The following is a 14,097-nucleotide window of genomic DNA, read 5'->3' as shown; positions in this document are numbered from 1 at the left end:
GATAGTCCAGTGGATATTTTGGAAATACCAACAAATTTCTTCTCCTACAGCCTACTGTAATGTACATACTGGGATGTGCATCCCCATTCCTCAGGAAAGGTCGAAGGGTCTGGGGTGCAATTAGTTCCCTCTCACCTCAGCCTGCCTTCGTTTCCCTGCCAGGCCAGTGGGCTGGTTCACTACAGGGAGCAGGAGCAGATCAAGGGGCCGATGCCCTGTTTTACTTCTGTGCTTTCACAGAATCACTGAGGTTGGAAAAGACCTCCAAAATCCTCATATCCACTGTGTGCCCAATCCCCACCTTGTCACCCAGCCCAGAACACTGAGTGCCATGTCCAGTCTCTCCTCGGACACCTCCAGGGATGGGGACTGCACCACCTCCCTGGGCAGCCCCTTCCAATGCCTGACCACCCTTTCTGTGAAGAAATTATTCCTGAATTCTTCCTTTGAGGAAGGGTAGTTTAACGCTGCTCTGAATCCCCACACTTCAGCTTCTTGCTGTCCTTGGGGTTCTCTGATTTTTAAGCATGTCACAGCTGAGGAGCACTGACAGAATCTGTGTTGAAATATACATTTTTAGATTGGCTGATAAGATATTTTCTGACAAACACCCCTCAAATCTTTCCTGTTGATCAATACCTTCTTGGCTGCCTCTAGATGTAGGAGCTGAGGAGCATCTGCTCCAGCTCAGCTTCCCTTACACAGGCTGGCAGTGAAATCAGAGGCACTTTGGGCAAGTAAGAATAGTTCCTGTAGGCTGAAAAATGGAAGAAAGCAGTAACAAGACTTTGTTACTTGGAACACATAGAGAGGGACAGGCTGACTATAAAGAAAATTAGGTTTAGACAGAGTTTTGATTCTTAATAGTGAGAGGGTTAAGAAGATGATCCTGTTTGCTTTTTGCCAGTTAAACCCTGATGTAAAACTGCTTTTGTTTTCTGAGGGCTTTTTTTCTTTCATCCAAAGGCACACTTCCTAAAACAACGTTCCCATCCCTGTTTCACACCAAACTTTTGGGGGAAGTTTGCCAAAGTCGTACACCTATTTATGGCCAGCACTGTGTGAATATTTTGTCTTTCACAAGCCGTGCCAAAGAGACTCATGATGAAAACAAGGATATAAATAATTTTGGGACAAATGAGGGCTGTTTTCCTCTTTTCCAGTATTAAATGTTTATTAACTTCAAAGGCATAATAACCTTAAAAAAATTACAATACCAAACATTGCTTTGAAAAATCAATGCTTTATTTCAGAAATGCTGCCATGAAGTATCTGCAATGGGTTTGCCTTTTTTAAAAACACACCCTCCTCCTCCACCTCGTGCAAACAATTTGTAGATGGCCACAAGACCCTGTGTCCTCAGCATTAGCCTGGCATCTCTTCTGTGAAAAAGAATGGAATGAAAGGAGTTCTCAGAAGAGCCTCATTTAATGTGTGCTACTATGGGCCTCCACTGACAGAGAGGGCAGGTTGCATGTCTGAGCAAGTATTCCTCTTTAATTTGTTTTCTCCTGGTCTGTATTTGCCTTCCAAGTGGGTGAAAGAGTGCTGCTATTGATCATCCCGTGGGAGATGCCTGCCCAGATAGACTGCAGCCGAAGGACAGGGCTGTTGCCCCTGGGAAGCCTTGGTAGGTGTCCTGTGGGTCATTCCCTTAATTCTTGGCCCCCTGGACCAGGTACAGCCCACAGGACAAACAGCTGTGCCTGGTGTGGTCCCAAAGAAGAAGAGAGGTCAGGGACCTATGGTGTAAATACATGGGAGAAAAGCCAAGGGGCTGAAGGATGTGGAGTGGTGACTTGTGCAGAGTCCCCTTTTCACTGTGTGACACTGGATAGGTCTGGTTATCTGAGGGCTGAGACACTTTATGAGGAAATGAAGGGGCCAATTTCACCTTCTCTACTCTTTTTTCAGGGTTTGGCAGTAGTTTCAGAGCCTAAGAGCATCATGATTTGCTTGGTTACATGGCAGTCTAATGCAGGGCATCATCTGGGATGTGATGGAAATGCTTTTCAGTCAGTACCATGAAAATTCCAAGAGTGTCAGCAAACCCCCTTGCTTTCTGCTGACTGAATCTATGTTTCCATCTTCCTAATTTGAGCAGACGCAGAAATCCCCCAGACCAGCATTAGTTTTCAAAGCTGTTGAGAGAAAATACCTACTTTGCTACTAGAAAAGTCTGTGGGTACAATCAGGTGCCCTTTGTACCTGCACCCTTCATGCCCTTACATCTGTGTAACAGAGAAATCCCTCCATGGAACAGCTATGACATAGTATGATTGTCAGGCAGCTCCAGCCAAATCATTCCTGACTCGAGCCCCCAAAGAAAACTCTGCACATCTGTAATATATTTGTGGCTCTGCTTGCTCATTTGTCCTCCCTCTGGTCTTTTTTAATGAAGGGTGTGAAAAATTAAATTCTCACAGACTCCAGCAAACTAAACAGAGGGAGCAAATGAAAGGTATGTTCCTTAAAGCACCATTATACCAGTTACTGGTTGACAAATTTACGTTGATACACGGAATGGGATCTGTAATGAGTTTCCTGCAACCCATAACACAGTCAGGGCCAAACAGTGCCCAAAATGGGACTCACGTGACTCCCTGCGCTGTGACTGAGGGTGGTTTTATGGCCCTGAAAAGGGCAGCTCTGTTTGTGCAGCACTAAGTGAATTTACAGTACATAACTCCAAAACTACGTTTTTTAATTGCGTAGCATCAAAACAGCCCAGAGAGGGGATGTGTACCCAAACACCCCTTATGGTGTTTGAAGTAATGAAAGGGGAAGGTTGGGTGCTGTGTCTTTAAAAACTGTGAGTCTCCTATAAGCTGGAGGCAGCCCGTTCAGCCATTTCAAGGTGGATATAACTATCACACACTGCGCAATTTACATAAGACTTATCTTTGCTTAAATTCTTTTAAAAGGATACCATCAATTTAAAGATTACATTTCCCTGGGTCATTAAAGTTAGGCACATACTAATTTATTAAAAGGTAATGTATTATATCTAGGAAATGATAGGATCTGCCAGAAATTCCAGGGAGGCTTTAGAGGTCTTGCTGTGATGAGTCAATGATAACGGCATAGGGTGAGACAGCTGCATTAATGGAGCTGCCTGTTCCTCACGGAACAGGGGGGCAGTGCAGCGGCAGTAATCGTTTGGGAAGGTGGCATGGAGAGGCACGGCAGTGGAGCCTATGCAGGGAAGAAAGGAAACCCATCAAGCCTTATTTACTGGGTAGCATTGCAACACATCACAGGAGTGGCCGCTAACTTCACTTAGCATGTGCCAAATGCTGCCCAGCCATGTGCAAATAAAAAGCTCCTGCGCTGAAGGAGTTTTCTCACAGTCACAATGTGCAAAAAGCCCGTGTGGATGCCCCATCAAGTAACTAGCCTTTCAGGAGATTTAAGGGTTTGCCATTTAGATAACCCTTTCCCTAGGTTGTCTCTTGGTGGATGTTTGCAGTTAAAATGACCCCAGATCCAGCATGGTGGTCGTGTTCCCAGCCCTTGTGACATCAGCAATTTCAGAAGTCAAGCCTGAAGGCTACACAAACCCCATCAGAGAGAGGATGAGCCTCTGAGGTGAGTGAGACGCTTCAGTGTAACAAGCACAAGGGGAACGACACACTGGAAAGCAGCAGCATCAGCAAAGAGACAAGGTGACAGATGTGAACTGGAGGAAGGCTGATCCCTCAGGCTCACTCAGCACGCTGGGATTATCCCTGCAGGTCCACTGCTGTCTCTGAGAAACGCTGAGAGTAGAGCTGTCAACTAGGAAGAGGAGTGGGGGGAAAAATCCCTGTTGGAATCAATGCTGAATTGCAGAGGTGCAAACTGGGATGGAAAACCTATGGCTCCGGGTGAGGAGGAAAGGGCAAGAGCTGATGAGATAAGATGGCAGCATGAGAGGCCCCGGAAGTTGGTCTGGTCTTGGACTTGGCCTCTGTGTCAGCAGGATTGTGTAAGCAGGGAATTCCTGCCAGCATCTCGCTCCAGGGCTGAGGCTGAGAGCGGAGCCTGGCAGGGACGGTATCGCAGTGCAGGCTGAGCTGCTCCTGTGGGTGGGTAATGTGTTCAACAATTTCCCTCCTGTGAACACCAAACCAGACTACAGGGAGAGGGCTGAGGCAAGGAACATGAAACTCCCATGCTTCATGCTGAAATTATTAATTATTGCAGCTCTAAGCTGGTCCCAAGAATTTAAAAATAACGCCCTCGAAGTTCAGCATTAAGTGCCGTACCTGATGTCCACTGTTTTGAGACCACAAATCATTTCCAGATCTTTGGCTCCTAACAGGCACTGTCAGCACAAACCTTTTCCCCAAACATTCTGTTTTTAACCCCTGAGAGGGTCTGGGAAGCTGTGTTATTGTCTGCTTTTCCCTAAATCACAGGGAGCCATCACTGAGAACTGAGAGGTGGAATGCCTTGGGGCAGGAAAGGAATGTTCCAGAGGCCAGAGCAAAGGTATTTTCCTGCAAGATCTACTCTAGTCTCCATCATCCCATGCAATGAGTAACACACAGCCTCCTCCTCTCCTGCCTAGGAGCAGGAGAAGCAGGGAGGCAGGATTTGGGCAGCTCTCCAGCAGCAACACCGTGGCAGACCCTGACTCAGGGTATGAACAACCTTGCCCTTCCTGTGGATGTTTCCTTGAAAGGAGTGATTTAGCCTTAGGCAAAATTGGAACACCAAGATATCATTTGAATTCAGGAATCACTTGCTTTCTTTTTGCAAGGTTTGGGGGGGTTTATTTTCTTTTTTTAAGGATGAGACTTATTTCTTCCACATGCTCATCTTCTGGTATTTAGCAGTTTTTAATATGAGAAGGACACACAGAAAAATTAATACTCAGTTTCTGAGTTGTAAGGCAGCTTTCAGAGGAACTGAATGTAGTTTTTTCAGTGTTACTGTCAAGAAATCCTTAGGGTTTTGAAACTAAAATCTCTTTTCCTCATTTGTAAAAAAAAAATTACCTTCACTGCGAAGTTTTAATCTGAGCACAGAGTCTGACTTGTGTGTTGGGCATTGACTTGAGATGGGTTTGTGGCTTAAACAAGGAACTTCAGCTTCACCTCTTCCCTAGTTTTCCTATTTGAATTATTGTTTTTCTTCCAGCAGAGCTCTATAAACATCCAAGCAAAAAAAACTTGGAGAAGGATACTGTTATACAACTGCTAATCATTACTATTCTTCTATTGTATTTGGTGACGTAAGGAAGTCCCAGCCAGATGCCTTAAAATCTGAGGAAACGTCTGCAAGGCATCTTTGTGGTAACACATGGGTGCAGATTCCATTCATCATTTCCTTGACAGTTTAACTAACTACTCCCAAGCCAAAAAAGATCCCTGAAATCCATCCCAGAAATATTAGCTGAAGGACAGGAGCAAGTCACTAAAAGCTCAGGCAGCCTGTGTAGCTGGAAATGCCAAGGCCCACAGACTGTCAGGAGAGGGTCTGCAGAACACAATCAAAAAAATGCTGGCTTGCTATACAGAGGCCTAAATTCTGTACACAGGGATTTACACCTCCACTAGAAAAAAAAAAGAAAAAGAAAAGGAGGGGGGGAAAAGTTTAGAGCTCTGCACATTGTACACAGTTGGAACCACTCATCCAGAAACTCGGGTTTGAACTTTCCGAAGTACCTGTGGGATTTAGAACAAATCCCAGTTAACTTCAGTAGAACTGGGGCCCTCACATGCTTGAATAATTGAAAGCTTGAGTCAGAATCACCAGAAACATGTTTTTCAACCTTTTACAATTTGCAGCACCTTAAAACTTTTTTTTTTTTTTTTGCCAGTGGAAGTGTCAGTTCCTGTGTAGCGATTTAATACTGCAGAAAATAGGTTTGCTTTTCTTAGCTACCCTCTGCAGACCCCTTAAAAACAGCCTATGAACACACAGATTGCAGGTCAAAAACTGTAACTTTGACATACCTCAAAATATTTACTGTTTTCTCTAGAGCCCTTTGTCCTGATGTCATCCAAACAAATATACAAAGGGCAGTGCCTTGTTCTTATGCTTAGGAAAAACTTAAAATGTTTAGTATTTAATTTTTTTATTTGAATGCCAATTTCATGATTTTTTGTGATTTAGCTTACAATTTTTGAACGTTTGGTGTTGGTAATGATGTATTGCTGGTATTACACACTTCATCTTGGTCCTCTATGCATTTTAAGTCAAATGTTAAAAACACAATTGAATATTGGAATATGGGGAGAAGGACATCCTCCCCACACTTGTTTTCTGCTGAGTGCTTTAGACAACCGGGGGAGCAATCTGTCCAGCACCATCAGAATATAACATTATAAAATTATATAGTGACACATCCAAACGTGAGGTGCAGATCTACACTGTCTTCTGGGAAAAACTCTGTTCTAACAACTCTGAACTCATCTCTACTCTCTGTTGAAGCCTACAAGAATGACAACCTGAGGACAACCATGAGAGCCAGGAACAGGCCATCAAACACAGCTTTAGAGGTCATATTCCTTTTGGCACCAGAAAGAACAATGGCCATAAGTGATTTGCTTTGCATTTATGGCTTTTACCTTGGTATGTTGTTTGTCTTCTAATAAACTTCTTGACTCACTAATCATCCATTCAGAGGCGCTTTCTGAGCTGTGACTGGGGAAAAGATGAATGCATCCAGTTCTGAAATTATGCAGTGAAATGCTGCTCTGCATATTATAGCTACAGCATGATATATTAGCTAATAAAACACAGCATGGAAAAGGCTTTGGGCGGAGCCCTGAGCAGTCAAGGGGCCACTGAGAAAAATGGGAAGGAGGGATTTGGTGAACTGTGTGATGAAGGGAGGCAGTCCAGGGGAAAGGCAGAAGGTGTTGGCCTGACAGGTAACGGGAGGCGATGGATGAGGAGCTCTGGAGTGAAAGATCTGTGCTTGGTCTGGTCCTAAGAGTCATCACGGGACTGTAAAGAGCAGCAGATGGAAGTGATGATGAGCTGTGATGCAAAGAGACAGAACACCACAAAAATCCCTGCAAACCTGCAGAACACCCCAGCTGGACACAATGGGAACTGAGAATCACAGGTTGCCACTCCACCACAGACAGCTTGACCACAAGAGTACTGTCACCATTCTTCCCCACTGCAGTAATGCCTGGTGCCTAGGCAGTAATAGGATTTCAAGGATTTGGGAAAGCAGGAAGGTTCTCTCTGAGACAGGGTGACATTTGGGGTTTGGGAAAAAAGTAAAGGACATTGTTTAGGTGTTTTATTTAGACTACATCCAGCCTGAAGGGAGTGCTCAAAAGAACTGGAGGTTCTCCTGTGTGCCAGGTCAGATTTCTCCCTCAGCCCCAAACTCACCAAGCGTTGCTAGTATCTGACCTGAAGAACCTGCCCTGGCTGTTTGTCTAATGGTTTGGGTCACTCTGTTTAGTTTGGTTGGGTTCCTCTAAATAAAGCCTTAACTGAGGGCGTTATTAACTGGAGTGGCTGCAGTGTTGGTTGCCTGGTTCGGTGGGCAAAAAGACAAGCCTAAAGATGCATTTTGGCATTGGAAAGAAATTGCTAATTGTTGCAGTTTGGATAAGGTTAAATATCTGAGGATATTAAAACCGTGAAACAGAGACTTTCAGTTCTGAATCACAGATTCAGACCCAACTCCAAATGAGGAAGAATCTGAAGTTTCTCCTTGTAAAATGCTTGGTAGCCTACATGAAGTTAGTTAGCTTGCCTTCCTTAGATGAGGTCTGCCCTTTGATTTCCACCAATTTTGTCAGTTTTGAAAGTGATTGAATTACTCTAGTCCACAGCCATGCTGAAGTGTTCAGCTGAAATATAGCAATGTGAGCAGAACTGCAGGAATTTAAGCACTTGTTTCATCTGTTCATTTGTTTCAGGGGTTAGTCCCATGGCTTAGTTCAAAGAGCCTTTCATGGCTGCTAAATGAGGGGAAATCTTGGGAACTTGCAGCCAACATGGCAGTTTTGGGGTCGCATTTGCTTCTAAACCTTTGTGGGTTGGTTATAGGGCGATGTGGCGTAACAGTGTGACTGAGCATAAATGTTAAACAAACCATTAAAAAATCATTTCTAATCTGAAAAGACAATTTTTTAAGGGCCAGGAAAGGCTACTGAAACCTTTATCTGGTCCCTTGTTCACAGACACTCTGAACATGTCCTTACTTCCATGACCTTGTACTTTTTTTTGCTGTAGAAAAGCAACGGCCTCATTAAATAAACCTGACCAAACTGGTCCCTATTGCACACCCATTCTCTGTGTGCTAAGGGTCACAAGGACAGAAATAAAAAGGTATTACTCCAGTGAACCTTGCCATATGCATAAAGAACCCGAAGTAAGATTATCTATATTGAGAACCGGAGTTTTCTGAAATTCAAGTACCTATTTTTACACTGGATTAGCATTTCCCCTGCCTCTCCAAGCCTTGTTAACAGAACATTATACAGCTGTCCAGGGTGATCAGCAGCAGGAGAGGGACACCCTTTTCTGCTGAAGCATTTCTGTTCTTTGGGTTTATGGAATGCCAGTAATGACTGTAAACTTGCCACTGGAGAGTTGTGACGCGCTTTGGAGCAGGTATTTGCTGAGAGCAGAAAACAGTGGACTCTTGATTTCCTCTCCAGCCTCCAAATAGGGATGTGCTTTGGTGACCACAGCCTCCTCACACTGCTGTACAGTTCTGGCAGCTTCCTTCTTCATGGGGTATATTTGGGAAGAGAGAAATCCTGGGAAAGCAAGAAGGAAGGAGTGCCTGCTCTTTGCTTTGGTGTCCCATCCACAGGCTAAAGGAGCCACAACCACAGAATCCTAGGATGGTGTGGGTTGGAAGGGACCTTAAAGATCACCTCATTTCAAGTCCCTGCCATGGGACCTTCCACTAGCCCAGGTTGCTCAGAGCCCCATCCAACCTGGCCTTGGACACTTCCAGGGATGGGGCAGCCACGAATCCAGAACTGCAACGGAACTGAAAGTCCTGCTTGCCCTTAGGATGCCAGGTGCATAGTGCAGATGAGCTTTATTAAATCTATAGAAAATCAGGCTGTGAGGCTTTACTGAAGCTGGTTTGTGTGCTGATCTAAGAGCTCACTGCTGGCAAGTGGGAGGTCTCCCTACCTCCTCTACCCTCCCTGCCTCCTCTTTGCTCCCTACCTCCTCTTCCCGAGGGCTTCTGCCACCATTTGTCTTTCACAGTGCTTCTATCCCTCGGACCTACCTCTGACAGCTGTCAGAGCCATTTTCTGTGAGATTAGTGAGCTGTGTAAGGAGAGTGATAAGAGCGAGAAGTGACACTGAGGGGGCTGAGACACCCTGGCCAGGAGAAGGAGCCGGGCAGGGACCTCCCCATCCTGTTCCCTCGACAAGCTGGTCAGAGTGTTGCAGTCTCTGGGTTTGGTCAGACAGTGCCTGCAGTTTTTCAAAGCCTCCTAATGTAGTTAAATTGGGGCAGGCTTTCACAAAGGCAAATTTCGTGTTCCCTTTTCAAAGGCTAAGGGCATTAAAGCCTCTCCGAGAAAGATTACCAGGGTGTTTTGACAAGGTAAAATATAACCAAGCCCTGGTCTTAGAGATAAGAGAGACTTCTGGTAAGAGTTTCCAGTGTAATTCAAGTTTAGGTAAATATTCAGTGTGGAAATTTTTAGCTAAAATATCTAATGTTTGGTAAATGTACTTAAGCAATATTAACAATAGAGCTGCCAGCCCCACCTACAAGAAGTGGTTTGCACCCTTTTGGCAGAAAGATCTAAGATTGAATGGATATAAGGCAAAGCTGGGAAAATTATATTGTTCACTATTTTCTAGTGAGTCATCAACAGGTTTTTTAAAACTTTGTAATAACAGAGGTTTTTTTAGAGCACGAGATGCTTTTCTTCAGAAAGTAGCATTATAATGAGGGAGGAGTGGGGATGCATGTGCTTTTCATCTGCATGGAATACAAAGAGACTACATAATGTAAAGCAGACCTTAAAAGAGACAAATACTCATGTTAGAGAAAAATGCTGGTAGGATAAATCAGGGAAAAAAAATGTTTCAAATGCACATTGAAATCCTTTCATATCATCTGAAGTGTAAGAGCCAGGCAGAGAAAACTACACCCAGAGTCACAGCAGGGCTGATAGATTGGCTCACACGCCCAGGACTGATAAACAGGTTATGTGCAAATCCCTTCCCTACCGTTTTGCTTTTCTTCTGATAAATATTTTAAAAAGAGATTTGTCTCACCGAGATGACTTTAGTACGAGAAAGAGAAAAGAGCAGGGCTTTAATATTAATGGGTCTGAAAGAGCTTTTGCAAACTCTTTGTTTTATGTTGTGTTTTACTCTGTTTTATACAGCATGCAACTCGTATCACTTACAAACTCCCACAGAGAGTCTCTGCCCCCCTGAGATGTTGTTACAAACCACGCACAAGCAGAAGTCTGAACAAAGAGGGCAGGTACCTTTTAAGGCCTTCCCGTTTCCCTATTTTTCCCTATTTCTCTCCTATTGCCCCTGCCTGTCTGCAGAGCCCTGGAAACGCGATAGCCCAGGCTCCACCCTGCTGGTGGAAAGTTCATGGAAACCATCAATCAGAACCAGTTGCCTTTAGCAACCAACAACAAATCTGCCCGAGTTCACCGCGGGGATGGAGAGTGCGTGGTTGTCGCTGTGCTGATGTTCAGCTGAGGATTCCTGGCATCAGGAAAACTCAACCTGTAGGAGCTTTCAGAGAGAAAGTAAGTATTAAGTAATGTCTTCAGGGTGAGATGGAGGTCTCCTCCAGCTTGGCTGCACCCCAGTTGCTGTCGCTAAAAGCAGAAAGAGATCCTGAGTGAGTCTGGAAACTACTGACCACGAGGTGCTTGTCTCAGCTGTGGAGGGGAGGCGTGTTGTAAGTCCTCAGCAAGGCTTCTTCTGGTTCAAAAATCTGCAGGAGTGGACATATCACAGTCAGCCCTTCTAACAGCCTGAAGTATATTATTGCTGACTTGTTATGTAAAACCTTAAACACCTTGTAAGGGGAAGATACATGTATCTATAGCATATTTATAGGGGGGTGTGTGGTCTATTTGTATTTTTTATTATGAAACCATCTCTGACTTTTGATACCTGACCCAGGTAGCCCTTGTGTTTGCAGTACCCTCTCCAGGCTCACCTGGGAACACCTTCTGTCTCCTTACACCACGGTGAAATGACTGCAAAATTAGGAATGCACAGGAATGCACATGAAATTATATCCACTCGAAAGCCTTATCCGCGGACCAGTTGCTGCCTCCCTCGGAGAGGGTCTAAAAAAAGTGCAGCAGCCTCTGAGGGTGGGTGTCAGCAGCGGGATTATGGATTCTGACCCTCCCAAACCCAAAATGTTTTCCCAGGTCAGGGCGGTGTGGGTTTCAGCAGCTGCCCCTGTGCTAACACCTAAGCCTTTGGGAACAGGGGGTGGAGAGGAAGGGGAAGGAAAACAAGGACATACACTTCAAAACCAGCTCAGGTTTCAAGGGGGAAGGATTTCTCTTCATTCTTTTCCTCCCCTGAGCGCCAGATGTGGGGAAGGAGCCTGTCGTGGCGCTGGAGGCAGGCAGAGCTGTTGTTATGCAGATCCCGGCATCTCTGCTCAGTACAGCTCATTCTGCCTTCAGGGAAGTTCAGCAATTTCAACACCATCGTCGGGATTTTCCAGGGGGCACGATCTGCCAGTTAGTCATTCAGCCTATTCTCCTACTGTTCTTTTTAAAGAACCGCGGCATTTTCAGAGAAGTCAGAGGTCAGCACTGGCTTGGCTTGACATTTACTCTCGTATTCTTTATCAGGAGATGGGGGAATGGTTTTCAATACCGGTAAACCTGAACACAGTGGGTACTTTTTCTCCTGAAGAGTTGTAGAGCTCAGTTCCTCAGACCTATTCACAATCTAAAAATAGCTCTGTTTTCATCAATTCATTAACAAAACCACATTGCAGTGCACTGCTCCTTGTTATTGACATTCTTAGCAATACAAATAACTGCCTGACTGCTTCTGCTGGACAATCAAATGCCAGAGCATATATTCATTTCACTGATAGATCAATTAATTTTTAACTTCCCCCTTCTCTTTTTACAGCTGCCTGAAAGCCACAGGAACACCTGAAGTCAGAGGAACTGCTACTTACCAGAACAGGTTCTACTACCTGGGTGTCTGGTCTATCATTTGGTAGGTCTGGGCACCAATATCCTTCCTGAACACAGGAGGTGCTGCAAAGGCAAAAGTGGAAGAGCCTAAAATAAAATACACTGTTTTGCATTCTTTGGACTTCCTGTTGATAGGATGGTGAATTTTTATGTTTTTATTTAGATTTACTATGAAGCGAATGTATGCAGTAAATTTCCCAACAGATATAGGGAGAAATATTAAACAATATTAATTCTTAATTAGCAATACATGAACATTATGAAGACTTCATCAAGCTCAAACTCTCATTCTGCTGGGCTAGGTAAGAAGGCACTCCTTGCTTTGAAGAGTTTAAAACTTCGTGACCAGAGTCATGAAAATCAGGGACTTCTTTTCACAGACCGATAAATTCGACCTGCCAAAGTCCTGTGTCCTTTGCACAAGATTACTCCTTTTCCCAGACTTTCTTTTAATAATAATAAGACAAATTTTGCTCATTTGCAGAGTTGTACACATGACCTTTTCTTTGGCATGTGTGTTCCTTAATGTGCCAATTAAAATAATTCAGTTACCTTTGGCCCTCTCATTTTATTTGGAGGCCTCAAAGTACATCAGCATACATGCAGTTATAACTGGTAAGGGAATAAAGTTATAAACAATCCTAATTTGTATTATGCTGGGTACACCAAAAAGCTACTCTTCCCTAATCCGCTTATTGCTTTTGTAATCCTCACACGAGACCTCTGGAAATCTCCCCAGAGCATAAAGATAGAAAAGAATCAAGTGGGGAGGGGAAACGGGAAGGATGTTTAATAATTGAGGAAAATCTTATTTGAGCAAAGGCTAATTTGTGAGCACACGAAGCTTTGTGTAGTTCCGTGTAAAGGCTCTAAATATGGCTGGAAGGGAGAAAAACAGTTGTGTCTAGCAGATCTAGATTATATATCTAGCAAAACTTGAGACTAGGATAGAGGGACTTAGCTGTAAAAGATATACAAGGAAGCAGGCAGAGCTAAAGCAATTTCAACTCTCCTATCTGCTTCAGAAAATACCAATTTCCCGTTTGGTTGCCCTACTACTGAGAACTCATCTGTTTCCAGCACAAGTAAACATGGCTTTGCTTCACATGGGGGAACTTTGTCCCTAACATATAACCTATCTGTGGGGACAACCCTCTAACCATGCCATGGAAACTGGGTAAATCCAGTTATTTCAGCTCTGTTTTTTTAGTTTTGAGCCCAGAGTGAAGGTGGCCTGACAAATCTTTGTGAACAGAAGCTGCCATGTTTTGGACAGTCTGGTTTCAGTGCTGGTTTCTCCCACATTTCTGTCTCACACAGTCCTTGGGTAGGTCCTATGAGCCCTCTGAGTGCCAATGTGGTAGATGAATACCCAGTGTACAAATAAATGCTAGACTTTGGGAAGTATAATCCATACCTGTGACTTGCATTCAGATAGGCTTAAATGTGTTCTGAATTTATTCTTCTTTATTTTGGGATTCATTCCTTGCTCAGGACAACTTGCTCCTAGTAGTTAATCTGCACCCAAGGGGGGTGACAAAAGGAGAACCAGCCACAAGAGACAAACAACTTCACAGAATTGACTGAAGCCAGTCTAGGGAGAAGCAAATTCTGGGAAGGATAATGTTCCTGGACAGGCTCTGGGGCTCTTAGGGACCCTGATGACCTGGCAGACCCTGTAGCAGATCCCTGAGGGCAGTGCTGGTGCTGCTTTTCTCCCCTGTCCTTGCAAGATTTTGGAAGTAAAGGCTGTGCAATGAAGGCAGCTTTTTTTTTTCTTTTTTTTTTTTTTTTTTTAATGTGGTCTCTCTGAAAGCAGAACAAAATTTCTTCAGCTTTGTAATTCAAAAGTATTTTAATTCTATAATGGCATTTATTCTCCAGGCTGTGAACTGACCATAAATAGTTCTCTGCAAGAATTTGCTATTGGGACTGTGGTATTTACTAGAGAAAAGTC

At 44.1% G+C, this 14,097-nt stretch overlaps 1 long non-coding RNA gene across 1 annotated transcript; it reads left to right on the top strand.

Moving 5' to 3' along the window:
• Positions 1-3,515: 3,515 nt before the first annotated feature.
• On the top strand, positions 3,516-6,491 carry LOC108641518. Its single transcript, XR_001922036.2, has 3 exons — positions 3,516-3,866; positions 4,401-4,473; positions 6,421-6,491. It is a non-coding gene; the product is annotated as an uncharacterized LOC108641518 (long non-coding RNA).
• The last annotated feature ends 7,606 nt before the right edge of the window (positions 6,492-14,097 follow it).

Source organism: Manacus vitellinus, unplaced genomic scaffold (genome assembly GCF_001715985.3).
Source record: "Manacus vitellinus isolate BGI_N305 unplaced genomic scaffold, ASM171598v3 scaffold_66_pilon, whole genome shotgun sequence".
NCBI classification, from domain to species: Eukaryota; Metazoa; Chordata; class Aves; order Passeriformes; family Pipridae; genus Manacus; species Manacus vitellinus.
The sequence above is the reverse complement of the archived record's forward strand: the minus strand, read 5'-3'. Positions and strand labels throughout refer to the sequence as shown.